The sequence below is a fragment of the Eulemur rufifrons genome, chromosome 30, assembly GCF_041146395.1.
Source record: "Eulemur rufifrons isolate Redbay chromosome 30, OSU_ERuf_1, whole genome shotgun sequence".
Classification (NCBI taxonomy): domain Eukaryota; kingdom Metazoa; phylum Chordata; class Mammalia; order Primates; family Lemuridae; genus Eulemur; species Eulemur rufifrons.
In genome coordinates this window covers 12,671,282-12,683,128 of record NC_091012.1, presented here as the reverse complement: position 1 = coordinate 12,683,128, position 11,847 = coordinate 12,671,282, and positions in this window count along the sequence as shown.

Sequence of the window (11,847 nt, the reverse complement as noted above, 5' to 3'; positions counted from 1 at the left end):
GACTGCTGCAGCAGGCCACGCTCCCGCAGTGTCATCTTTCAGCTGGGTCTCGGCACTCAGTGGCTGGCTGCAGAGTGTGTGGTAGAAGTCGGTCTCCTTGGCCACCTCCTTGCACCTCTCCATTCAGGGCGTTGGTGCGCTGGTTCTACGGGCACCAGTGTGCACTGGATCCTCACCCTCTCCTAGTGGGGATTCAGCCTGTGACGGACCTTTTGTCAAAGGCCACCCGTGCGTTGCGAAGGCAGGGACTTGTGCAGCTCCTTCTTCTCTCTTGGGTCACTGGGGAAGCTGGATGGGGAGTTTTTTACCTTCTCGTTCAACTGCAGGACAGTGAGGGGCTGGGGTGGGGCGGCGCCTTCCCTGTGGCGCCCACACTGCTGAGGGAGCTGCTGCTCCCCGAGCCTGAGTACATGGTGGCCAGGACGCTGTAGGTGGAGCCCTTGTAGGCGGAGGCCTCAGCGTGCTGCGAGGTCCCACGACGCTGTTCAAGTAGAGAATGGGCAGCAGGTGAGTCTTCTCCAGGTCCTGGTACTTCCGCAGGTCCTGGAACTGGTCCCACTCCTTGGCTAAGAGCAGCCTGCACAGGGCTCCGCCTTGGCGCCTCCTGCCTCCTGGGGCAGAGTGCTCCCCTGTCCTCAAGTAGCCTGAGCACAGCTTCCATCCCCGTCATGGCCTGGGCCAGGCCCAGCTGACACTGAGCCAGCAGCTCCCGGAGCTGGGGCTCCATGGTGGGCGGCCGCCACCCCAGCAGACGCCTCCCTGGCTCCCCAAGGACGGCGGGCGGGTGCCTGGGCTGCGGCCCTAGCACGTGGTTAGCCGGAGGCGGCGGGGTCGTGGGCTGGGGGCCCCCGGGAGGCGAGTGGCGCTCGGAAGCGGCCGCCTCCCGGGCTGTGGAGTGCAGCAGCCTCCTGGACTGCAGCCTGGGTTGGGCTGGAAGCCGAGGCGGAGGTGGGGATGGCGGCTATGGCGCTCTGGGCGGCCGGGCTGTAGGCGGGCATGCTGCCCAGCCCAGCTAGAAAACGCATTCCGAAAGCTGGGCTCTTCGCTGCCCCCAAATAATTATACAACGCATGGAGGACAGTGCACAGGGCCGTGTTCGCCAGGCCCCAGACGGCTCCGCCAGGCTCAGTGGCCGCCTCTACCCCGTGTGCCCCATCCGGGTTCACCAAGGCCTCTCGGCCATCGCCTGCTATGCCATAGCCCAAGCCCCCTGCCGCCCTGTTTCTTACTTGAATACCCATCTGATGACAGTTGTTAATCTCTGCGGCTCTGCTAAGTTATCACTTCTTCAGCCATATTATTTTTAACAATTTTTCTTGGGAATATGACATGTATATAGAAAAGTGCATGCAAATTAATTGGCTAGTTTAATAAATTTATACAATCACCAAGTTAAGAAATAGTGCAAACATCTTAAAACAACCCCACAGTAAAAAAAAATAATAAATCTGAAAACAGTAATTTCATAGAGAAAATTAATGAAATCAAAAGCTAGTTCTTTGAAAAGATCTGTGAGATTGATACATCTCTAACCAGACTGACTAAGAAAAAAAGAGAGCAGACATGTATAAAAATTAAAGGAGGGCCATCACTACTGATGTTGTGGACACTAAAAACATATATATTATGAACAACTTCATCCTTAGCAAATTGATAATCTATTAATAGATAAAAATGGATCAATTTCTTTTAAGGTACAATCAGTCAAAATTCATACAAGAAGAAGTAGATAATTAGAATGTACCTATATCTATTAAAGAAATAAAATCAATAATTATTGACCTTCTAAAACAGAAAGCACCAGAACCAGATAGGTTATCTGATGTATTCCATCAAACATTTAAGGAATAAATTATACCAATACTTTATAATCTCTTCCAGAACTCATTCTATGATGCCAGCATTATCCTAACACCAAAATCAGAGAAAAATTTTACAAGAAAGGAAAACTACAAAAGAGCAATATTTCTCATATATGTAGGTGCAAAACTCTTTAATAAAACTTTGCAATTCAAATCTAACAATGCATAAAAAGAATTATAAGTCATGAATAAATGGATTTGTTCCAGATATACAAGGCTGGTTCAGTATTGGAAAATCAATTAATGTAATTCATCACACCATCAGGCTAAATAAGAAAAATCACACAATAACACTAATAGATGAAGAAAAATCCTTTGACAACATAAAACACCCATTCATGAAAAAACTTTTATTAAATTAGGAACAGAGGTAAAATTTCCTCAAGTTGATAAAGAACATCTACAAAAATCCTTTAACTAACATCATACTTAATGGTAAGAAACTAGATGGTTTCCCACTAATATCCAGAGCAAGGAAGTTTATGCCCTTTTACCACTCCTATTCAACATTGCCCTGGAAGTCCTAGCTAATGTTAATACAAAAAGATCTGAAAAAGAGAGAGGGCAGAATCCTAACCACTAGACCACCAGGGACTGTTGAGGATCAGAAAAAGAAATAAAAGATATATACATTTTGTAGAAAGAAAAAAAAACCTGTCATTTCCCACATGATTGATTGACTATATAGAAAATTCCAAAGAATTGACAGAAAAAAAAAACAACTTTTGGAACTAATAAGTGATTATAGCAAGGCTGCAGGGTGCAAGATTAATATAAAAAAGTAATTCATTACCTGTGTACCAGCAATGAACAATTAGAGTTTGAAATGAAAACAATGCCATTTACATAAGCACTAAAAATTTAAATGCTTGGTATACATCAACAAAATATGTCAAGATCTATATAAGAAACACTACAAAACTCTGAGAAAAAGAAATAAAAGAACTAAACAAAAGATATATTTCATGTTCACGGATAGGATGATTTAACATTGTTAAAATGTCAATTCTTAGCAAATTGTTCTAGAGTACAACACAATCTCAATCAAAACCACAGCAAGTTATTTTGTGTATATCTACAAATTGATTCTAAAGTTTATATGGAGAGGCAAGATACCCAGGATAGAAAACACATATTGAAGAAGAACAAAGATGTCTGACAACACTGAATGTGAAGACTTACTATAAAACTACAATAATTAAGACAGTATGGTGTTGGCAAAAGAATAGACAAATAAATCAGTGGGAGAGAACAGAAGGCCCAGAAATAGACCTAAATAACTATAGTCAACTGATCTTCCACAGAGGAGCAAAGGCAATTCAATAGAGAAAGAATAGACTTTTCAAAATGTAATATTGGAACAACTGGACATCCACATGCAAAAAAAATGTGGACACACACTTACACCCTTCAAAAATGAACTCAAGATAGATGATAGAAATAAATATAAAACAAATAAAACTATAAATCCTAGAAGACAACATGAGGGAAAATCTAGATGATCTTGGATTCTCAATAACATCTTAAATGCAGCATAAATGGCACTATTCATTACAGAAAAAAAGTAAGTTGGACATAACTAAAATTAAAAACTTCTAGCAACCCAAGTGTCCATCAACATATGAATGGATAAACAAGATGTGGTGCAATATACAGATACAATGGAATTTTACTCAGGCTTTAAAAGAAATAAAATTCTGACACATTCTACAATATAGATGAACTTTGAAAACATTATGCTAAGTGAAATAAGGCACACAAAAAAGGCAATTATTACATGATTTCACTTATGTAGAACAAATTATTAGAGACAGAAAGTAGATTAGTGGTCGGTTACCAGAGGCTATAATAAGGAGTGAATGGGAATTATTGTTTAATGGGACCAAGTTTCCATTTGAAAAGATAAAAAATGCCCAGGAGATTGATGGTGATAATATTTGTACAACTATGTAAATGCACTTAAAGTACACTGAAGAATGGTTAAAATAATAAATGTTTTATCATTCAAGAATTTTAAAGTTAAAAATATGATTTAGTATTTTTTTAAAGAGCATATCCAAGTGTTTTAATTTTTTATTTGTTTTCTTTTGCTGGAAGTGGAAACAGAAACATACAGAGATAGGAAACATACAGAGATAAAACTATAAGTTCAAGGATCTACAATAACTTGGTGGTAGATCATTTTGGATTATTGTCACCATAGAGCAAAAAAAAAGGTAACTGGGTAATGCATTTTTGAAGAAGAAACATTAGTGAGTTTGTGAGAATTTGGCTACTAAGAGACTTTAAACAGTATCGGTTGCCTTGGTGAGCTGACGGAACTAAGGGTCCTCTCCCTTAGCTTTCTGGGCTTAAGACATTATATTTTAAATTGTACCACCTCAATAGTGATGTACACAGCTTTCAGATCAGATAGTAGGAAACACACCATTTTTATAAATCAGTCCTTTCATAGTTCAATTTTCTAATTCCACTTCAGGAAAAAGGAGGAATTAATCAACAAAGGAAACAAACTAATTACTGAGATCAGACCGAATGCTCTGGTAGGAATGATGTGAGTCTTCTATCACAGCCAGGATCAGCTATGGGCTTCACATGGGGCAGCTAAGAGGACAGTAATCAAAATATCACACTTTTGTATCGGTGATTATTGACTGAAAAAGATGATTTAGGAAAAGCAATACAGTTTGATAATATACTATTATACAATTAAAAATAAAAAATTTCTGAGGAAATAATGCTCGGGCTGATACCCAAAAGATGAACAAGCCACACACAGTGGCATGTCACATAGTCCCAGCTGCTCTGGAGGCAGAGGCAGGAGGATTGCTTGAGCCCAGGAGGTTGAGTCCAGCCTGGGCAACCCAGCCTCTAAAAAAAAAAAATCAATACAGAACAAACAGCATTTAGGTAAAGTGTCCATGGTAAATGTGCAACTGTAAGTATTCCAGAGGAAAGACTTAGTAAGAACTATGAACCCAGTGGTGTGAGGAAGCGTGGTGCACTGGAGCCACTGAAGGAAAGCCTGTGTGTCCCGGGAGAAGAGGAGAAGGAGGAAGAGCATTCAGACAACTCTCAAAAAGTGTGGTCATGAAGCTGAAATGAGAGATGGGATGATTCAGAAGCGTAACTTGTAACCTTGTGTTTGAAGGTGTGTTTTTACTTTTATTATTCTCATAAAATTGCAGACATGAAAATATTTGGAGGTTAATGTGACAGATGCTGTTTAGAGAGACTGACAGAATGCATAGGAAAGACAAATGCAATTGGTAAGCTCTCTAGGAAGAAAGTAAATAGTAGAATACAAGGAGCAGATGGAGGACATGACTTTAGGTAGGGAAAGGGTCATTTCCTCCTTCATAGCCCCAGATGAGGGAGTGTGGTAGATTCATTCCTTCAGTTCTCTCATGACAGTGGGCAGCAAGCCTGAAGGCTGCAGGACCTGGCTCAGTCATCCTGGGGTGATTTTGATCTATCCTAGGAAATCTCTGCTCACATGTGCTTGGGCTTGGTAAATAAAGAGAGTGCCGTTTTATGACTTGTTTGCATATTTTCTATAGAAGTCAGTGTTTTCATTTCCATAAGTAACACTTTTGTCCTTTAATTGTTAATTATATCTAGCTGTTTATAGAAGAAAATTAGCTCTTAATTCCCAGGAATTAAGAGCTAATAAAACAGGCCAGGCGAAGTGGCTCATGCCTGTAATCCTAGCACTCTGGGAGGCTGAGGCGGGAGGAGCTCAGGAGTTCGAAACCAGCCTGAGCAAGAGCAAGACCCCGTCTCTACTAAAAATAGAAAGAAATTAGCTGGACAACTAAAAATATATAGAAAATATTAGCCAGACATGGTAGCACCTGCCTGTAGTCCCAGGTACTTGGGAGGCTGAGGCAGGAGGATTGCTTGAGCTCAGGAGTTTGAGGTTGCTGTGAGCTAGGCTGATGCACAGCACTCTAGCCAGGGTACAGAGTGGGACTCTGCCTCCAAAAAAAGAAAAAAAAAAAAGAGGTAATAAAACAATTCAACAAGATACTCAGTATTCCAAAGGAGAGTATCATTTATTTGTAGGGAAAAAGCCATTTCGCCTGAACTAAAAATTGTAGTTACAACTCCTCAAGTTATTAAATATAGGAGGTGATGACTTACGGTGCTTCTTTAGTGGCCATTTTGATTTATGCTACGATAATAAAGATCATATTTCTCTAGGGAATGTCACTTAAATTTAATGCTGCTTGTAATGTATATGCGAAACTAGAATTAATCATATATACTTTTGTTAAAGTTTCAAGGAGTAACTGGAGACTTGAATTAAGATTGACACAAACATTGTTAGGAACTAGTTAAATTATAGGAGAACAACCATTTTAATAACATTTTAAAAGTTAGTTTTTAGTAACTAGTTAGATAGTTATGATAGTGATTATTCGATAACTAATCATAATAATAGAGATATAAAACTCATACCATAAATTAAAATATATTAGTGTCTCAGTAAAGGAAGATGACTTTAATTCTAACCTAATGCTGCATAAGAAAATGTTACTTTCCTTTTCTCTTTTACATTTTCTCAGTGTAGCATGATTTATTTCATTTCTCCAATATACAAGCTTTTAACTTTCACAGAAACCAGAAATATAATTTTTATGCATTTCTGCAATACATTTTAAAAATTTTATCAAAACAGATGAAATTTTGAGCAATTTTAACACAAAACCTTTTATATGTACCAGTATTCATGTTTGGCTTACAGTAATATAATTAAAATCAGTTAAAGTATTTTTTTTTTTAGAAAACTGACATTTAAAAATATCATGTTTAAATTTTTCATTGTTTCCTTCAAAATTAACTTATCCCCTGCACTCTGGCCTCTCGGAAGAAGATTGGCCTCCTGCAACCCTCTACTGAAACAGCTCAGCTCTTTAGACAATCAATCTTGGTCAACTGCAAGATTTAGATCCAAGGTCTTTGGTATATCCTGGAAGGACTGTTGCTTTCCCAACAATGGGATTGTTGATGTGGAGAATTTTATTACTGACTTAGTCTATCCAAAGTGCTTGTATTTCAGCCCCTCCATCAAAGGAGGGATAGGTGCTACCATCAACCATAAAAACTAAGCTGGCAGTGAGTTACAGTATGGCACAGCAGCTCATAATCTTACCAAGGGAGGAGCAAGGGTGTCCCTTGTTATGTATCTTAAAATCTCCTCAACTCCGCAGTCTGACATCCAGCCCTACCAGATTACTGTGAGCAACTTGGAATGTAATAGCCAGTGGGGAGGGGGTGCATTCACCCGAGGCTCATCCTGTTTCCCCAGTGGTGGCTGCCTCAGCAGCAGGCATTGCCTCTCCTCATGTCTCATGTGTTCAATAGTCTCCACCAGTCATCTTTTAGTTCACCAGGATATTTTACTATTTATTTATCAAGCAAAACATGAGAGAGAACATAGAAGGTTAAAATACTGCAATTGTGCTGAAAGACATTCTCTTGAAAAAAGTTAAAAATGCTGACTTTTCTTATCTCATTTGCACCTAGCTCTGACCTAAGAAACAATCCTTATGAATGAGATGCATCAGGATATCTCGGGATCCTCTGAAAGATTTTACTTCCTCAGCTAAAGGACCAGATGTCTTCACTGAATGCTTATAACTTCACTCTGATCTTCAAGATGAATGTTTTGTCTGCAGCTCGACAAGAACATGTTATCGTGAGGAAAAGGCAAGGGGAATCATTCATTCTGACTTTATTGAACTAGAAAACTAATTCAAGGATTCACCTTCCTTTGAGTTTTTGTTGGGGGGATGGGAAATTAGTCCTCTGTAAGTCCCTGTTTGTTGTGTTTTCTACATTTTGCTCCTAAATTTTATCCTAAGTGTTAAATTTTGTATAATTTGGTTGCCTATAAGTAGATTAGAAGTTTAATATTTGTTCTCAAAATTTATATTTTACTTCTTTGTCAGTTTCTTTTGCAAGAAACATTTATTGTCAAATTATTAAGATGTCAACAAATTTTATATTAATTCTAAAAACTAACTTTATATGTACATGCATATATACTGCGTATACATAGTTTAAAATATATATACACTCATATACAAACATATTGAAATATTTATATGTTTTATTGTGAAATTTATCAGAAAAACAAAACACCAAAGAAAAATTTTAGATGCTTTGAGCCAAAGTAAAATTATAAAACAAAATCAATTTTATTTTTAAAGAGGTCAAGAAGCTAACACTTTTCAACTGCTAGTTACAGCTTTTGAAAATATATTTCAATTGTATAAAGCAGTTATATAAGCCAATTTTTCTGCAGGGTGCTCATAGACATTAACTCATTAGAAATGGATCCACTGGACTCTCTCAGGCAATTGTTATTTTTCTAAGCAGTCCATTTTTCTTATTCTGTGTATGAGTTTATAAAGAATTTATATGTCAACATTTTATACTTTTATGGCATTTAAAATTTTGTTCTGCTCAACAGCAATTTCAGATAGTGCTAAACTGAGCTTTCATATGAATGGTAAGATATTTGATATTTCTTGCAAAATATATCTTAAAAACAAATAGTAAGTCATACTTTCCTATTTTGTACAAAAACAAATATGACCCTTCTTAATTAACTTATTCAGAAGAAGGTTCTGTGCTAGTAGTTTTTTCATAAGGACTGACAGCACAGTAGTGCCCAAGTACATATTTTTGTGTAACCCAAACTCATTATTAATTCACAAATATTTATTGAGCTCTAAATGCTTATAAAATACTGTGTCTGCCTTCAAAACCTCTATAGTCTGTTGGAGGGTAGAAAAAAGAAAATGGGCTATTGCAGTATAGCATATGTTCTAGCAGGATAGATGATGTTGTGAAAATACATGAGGGACACTGAACCCAGTTTTAAAAATGGAAAAATGTTTAAGCCAACCCTACAAGAAGAAGTAAGAGTTAAGCAGATGAAAATGTAGAAAAGAAATGAGTAGACACTGAGCTGAGAGAGAAACACGGCATAACTCATTCTAGCCCCTGCATGTTATTTAGTTGAATATATTGCATAGGGGGAGAGAAGATGTTATAGATGAAAAAAGAGTAAAAGACAATTTATAGAGGGCTTGTGTATTATGCTAAGTGATTGGATTGTATTTGTAGGGCAATGGAGAACTATTAAAAGTTTTATGAAGGGGAATGATAGGACCAGAGTTGCATTTTGAAACACTGCTCTGGTCAAGGGCAAAGATTAGATTTTAGTGATGTGGGATTTGAAGACAATAGACTGGAGGTAGGGGCGCCAGTTAACAAGTTGTAACATTTTCCAATGATAGGCAGTGGTCACCTAAACTAAGCACATGTCAAAATAAAGATCTGTGCATGGATTTTCAAGTTAAGGAGAAAGATAAATACCTCAAGACTAATTTTCTACATGATATAGATCACAAGTTAAAGACAAACGGGGGTGTAGACTAGACAGGCTGAACAACAGATGCATCAGAAAATGGAGAGATAATTGAGAAGCCTGGATGGTCCCAATCTGTGCCATATAATGGGGTTCTTCACATGGGATTTTCTAACATCTTTGCCCCTAAATACTGATATTAAGATGTTCTTTTGCTTTTGTTTGTTTGTTTATGCTTTGTTTTAGATACCTGTCAATTTGAAGACCTACCCCATGTCAGGCATGTAGACATTCATGTACATTTTGTCACCTAATATAGTGAAAAACTCAATGTTTTCAGTTATTTTTTTTATGAAAGTGCAACAGAGACTTGTCCAAATATGTATATTTAGCAATTGCCAGAGGAGGAACTTATATGCAATTTTCTGATTCTAAATCCCTTGGATTTATGAAAACTTTGTCTGGTAAGATAAAAGTTACCTTTTCATATATATGTATTTTTTTTAGCCAAGATGCAATGTAGAAAAACAGAATGAATTTATACCTGATCTTGGAGAACTCCAATTTTCAGGCTTATCAATATTCTTTATTGTATAACATGTTGAACAATTTTTCAATAAGTGAGAAAACTGTGGGGGCATCTCCAAATGCATAAATTAAAAAAATTGGAAATATCTGTGATAAGTTAGACAGCAGCATATGGTACATCAAATTTTCAAACGAATTAAGCAAACATTGTTATAATTATATTCGGGTATCTTTTAATTCTATAATTTAATTTTCAAATATGTTACCAATATCATCAGTTGAAATTTGGAACAGTAAGAAAGAAATTACGAGACTATTTTCTTTTCTGTTTCTATAAAATAATAAAAACTATTTCACATTCTTTTTTTCTCTTTCTCTGTGTGAAAAACTTTATTGTGATTTTGCTTTATTGGTGTGGTATGGAATTGAACATGCACTAAAGGTGGTAGACATTTCTTTGACCCAAATTTTCTTTCTAATGTAGACAAGCACACAATTTCACACATAGTGAAAGTTATATTTAGTGGAGATGCGTTTGGGTGGGATTTTTGCCCATGCTCAGGGACTGGGTATTTAAAAATCAACTAGGTATTTAAAAATCAGCTGTGTCAAAACATCACATGTTCCCCATAAATATATACAACTATTTTGTACCCCTAATAATTAAAAAAAAAAAAAACAAAACCTGGGCAAAAGATCCCTTACTTATTAGAATTATAATGATCATCCAGGTCCATTATGCTCATGACAAGGTCCATTAGCAGTAATTTACCATCTGACTTACCCAGTAGATAATTTTTGTTTTGACTCTTGTCCTGTTAGTGTTGGAAAATGTTAGAAAGGGAATGAGTGGAAAGAAAAAGTCATAGAAGGCGAATCGCTGTCTTGAGAAAGTTGTGGTTTCATAATCCTAAATGTGGGCAACTACTGTAGGATGGCACTTGGAATCTTTATTCTCTTTGCTCTTACTTGGTATGAGCTGTAGTTAAGATAATTAAGGATTGTAGTAAGATTTTAGCATAGCATCTTTTCACTGGCCAGTTTCTTCCACCCTCTAAATCTGATTTGTTGGCCTGGAAAAGAAAGTTATTGTGATTTTAATTTGGGTTCTAGGGCTGATATGTAGCCAGTAGAGCAGATGAGGGCTGTTGCTAAACATGAAGTTAGTGTGCTCTCTCTAACATGGTATGATTTTAGGCCATAGTACCAAAAACATCTTCCCTATTGGCTTCCAAGGGTACTTGGTATTCCTGGCACTAATCTATTCAAGCATCTATGTACCTTGCAACCAATGCACGATTTTACATAGTCCTAGCATTAGAGAGAACTTAGGATTCATAATGATAATACCTCATTCCAGTGTAGCAAAGCCATTCATAAAATTCCTGATACAAATTTGCCTAATATCTGAACAGCCCTAGCCAAGAGGATGATAACAAATGTTTTTTTTTTTAATTATGAAATGTTTCTAACAATTAAAAATGTGATTTTTGTACAGGGGAAACATTTCTCTCTCTAGTTTTCCCAACATTTATAGAGTCTTATATTAAACCTATATAAACTTTCAGCATATACTGATATCAAATTTTTCCTCTTTCTCCATGAAAATAGGGGACAGAGAAAAAATAGTATGACTTTGCAAGTGGAGACTACACTTAAAGAAAGTATACTAATTATATTCATGAGACTAAACTTTATTAATATGTGATTTTCAGTATCTGATTCAGTATAATATAGTGTATATGAGTTAGTGCTTGGGACTCAGATCACCTTATTTTCTAATATTAATTTTCCCTTTACTAGCTATTACATTGAAAATTACTTACATTCCTTATTTCATAGTCTCTGCATCTTAAAACAACATTAACACCTACCTTAGAAGGCAAATGACATATTAATGTATACAGTGTATTTGTAATTTTATTTGGATTTAATACTAAAACATCGGCCAGGTGCCGTCACTCACGCCTGTAATCCTAGCACTCTGGGAGGCCGAGGCGGGTGGATTGCTTGAGCTCAGGAGTTTGAGACCAGCCTGAGCAAGAGTGAGACCCTGCCTCTACTAAAAATAGAAAG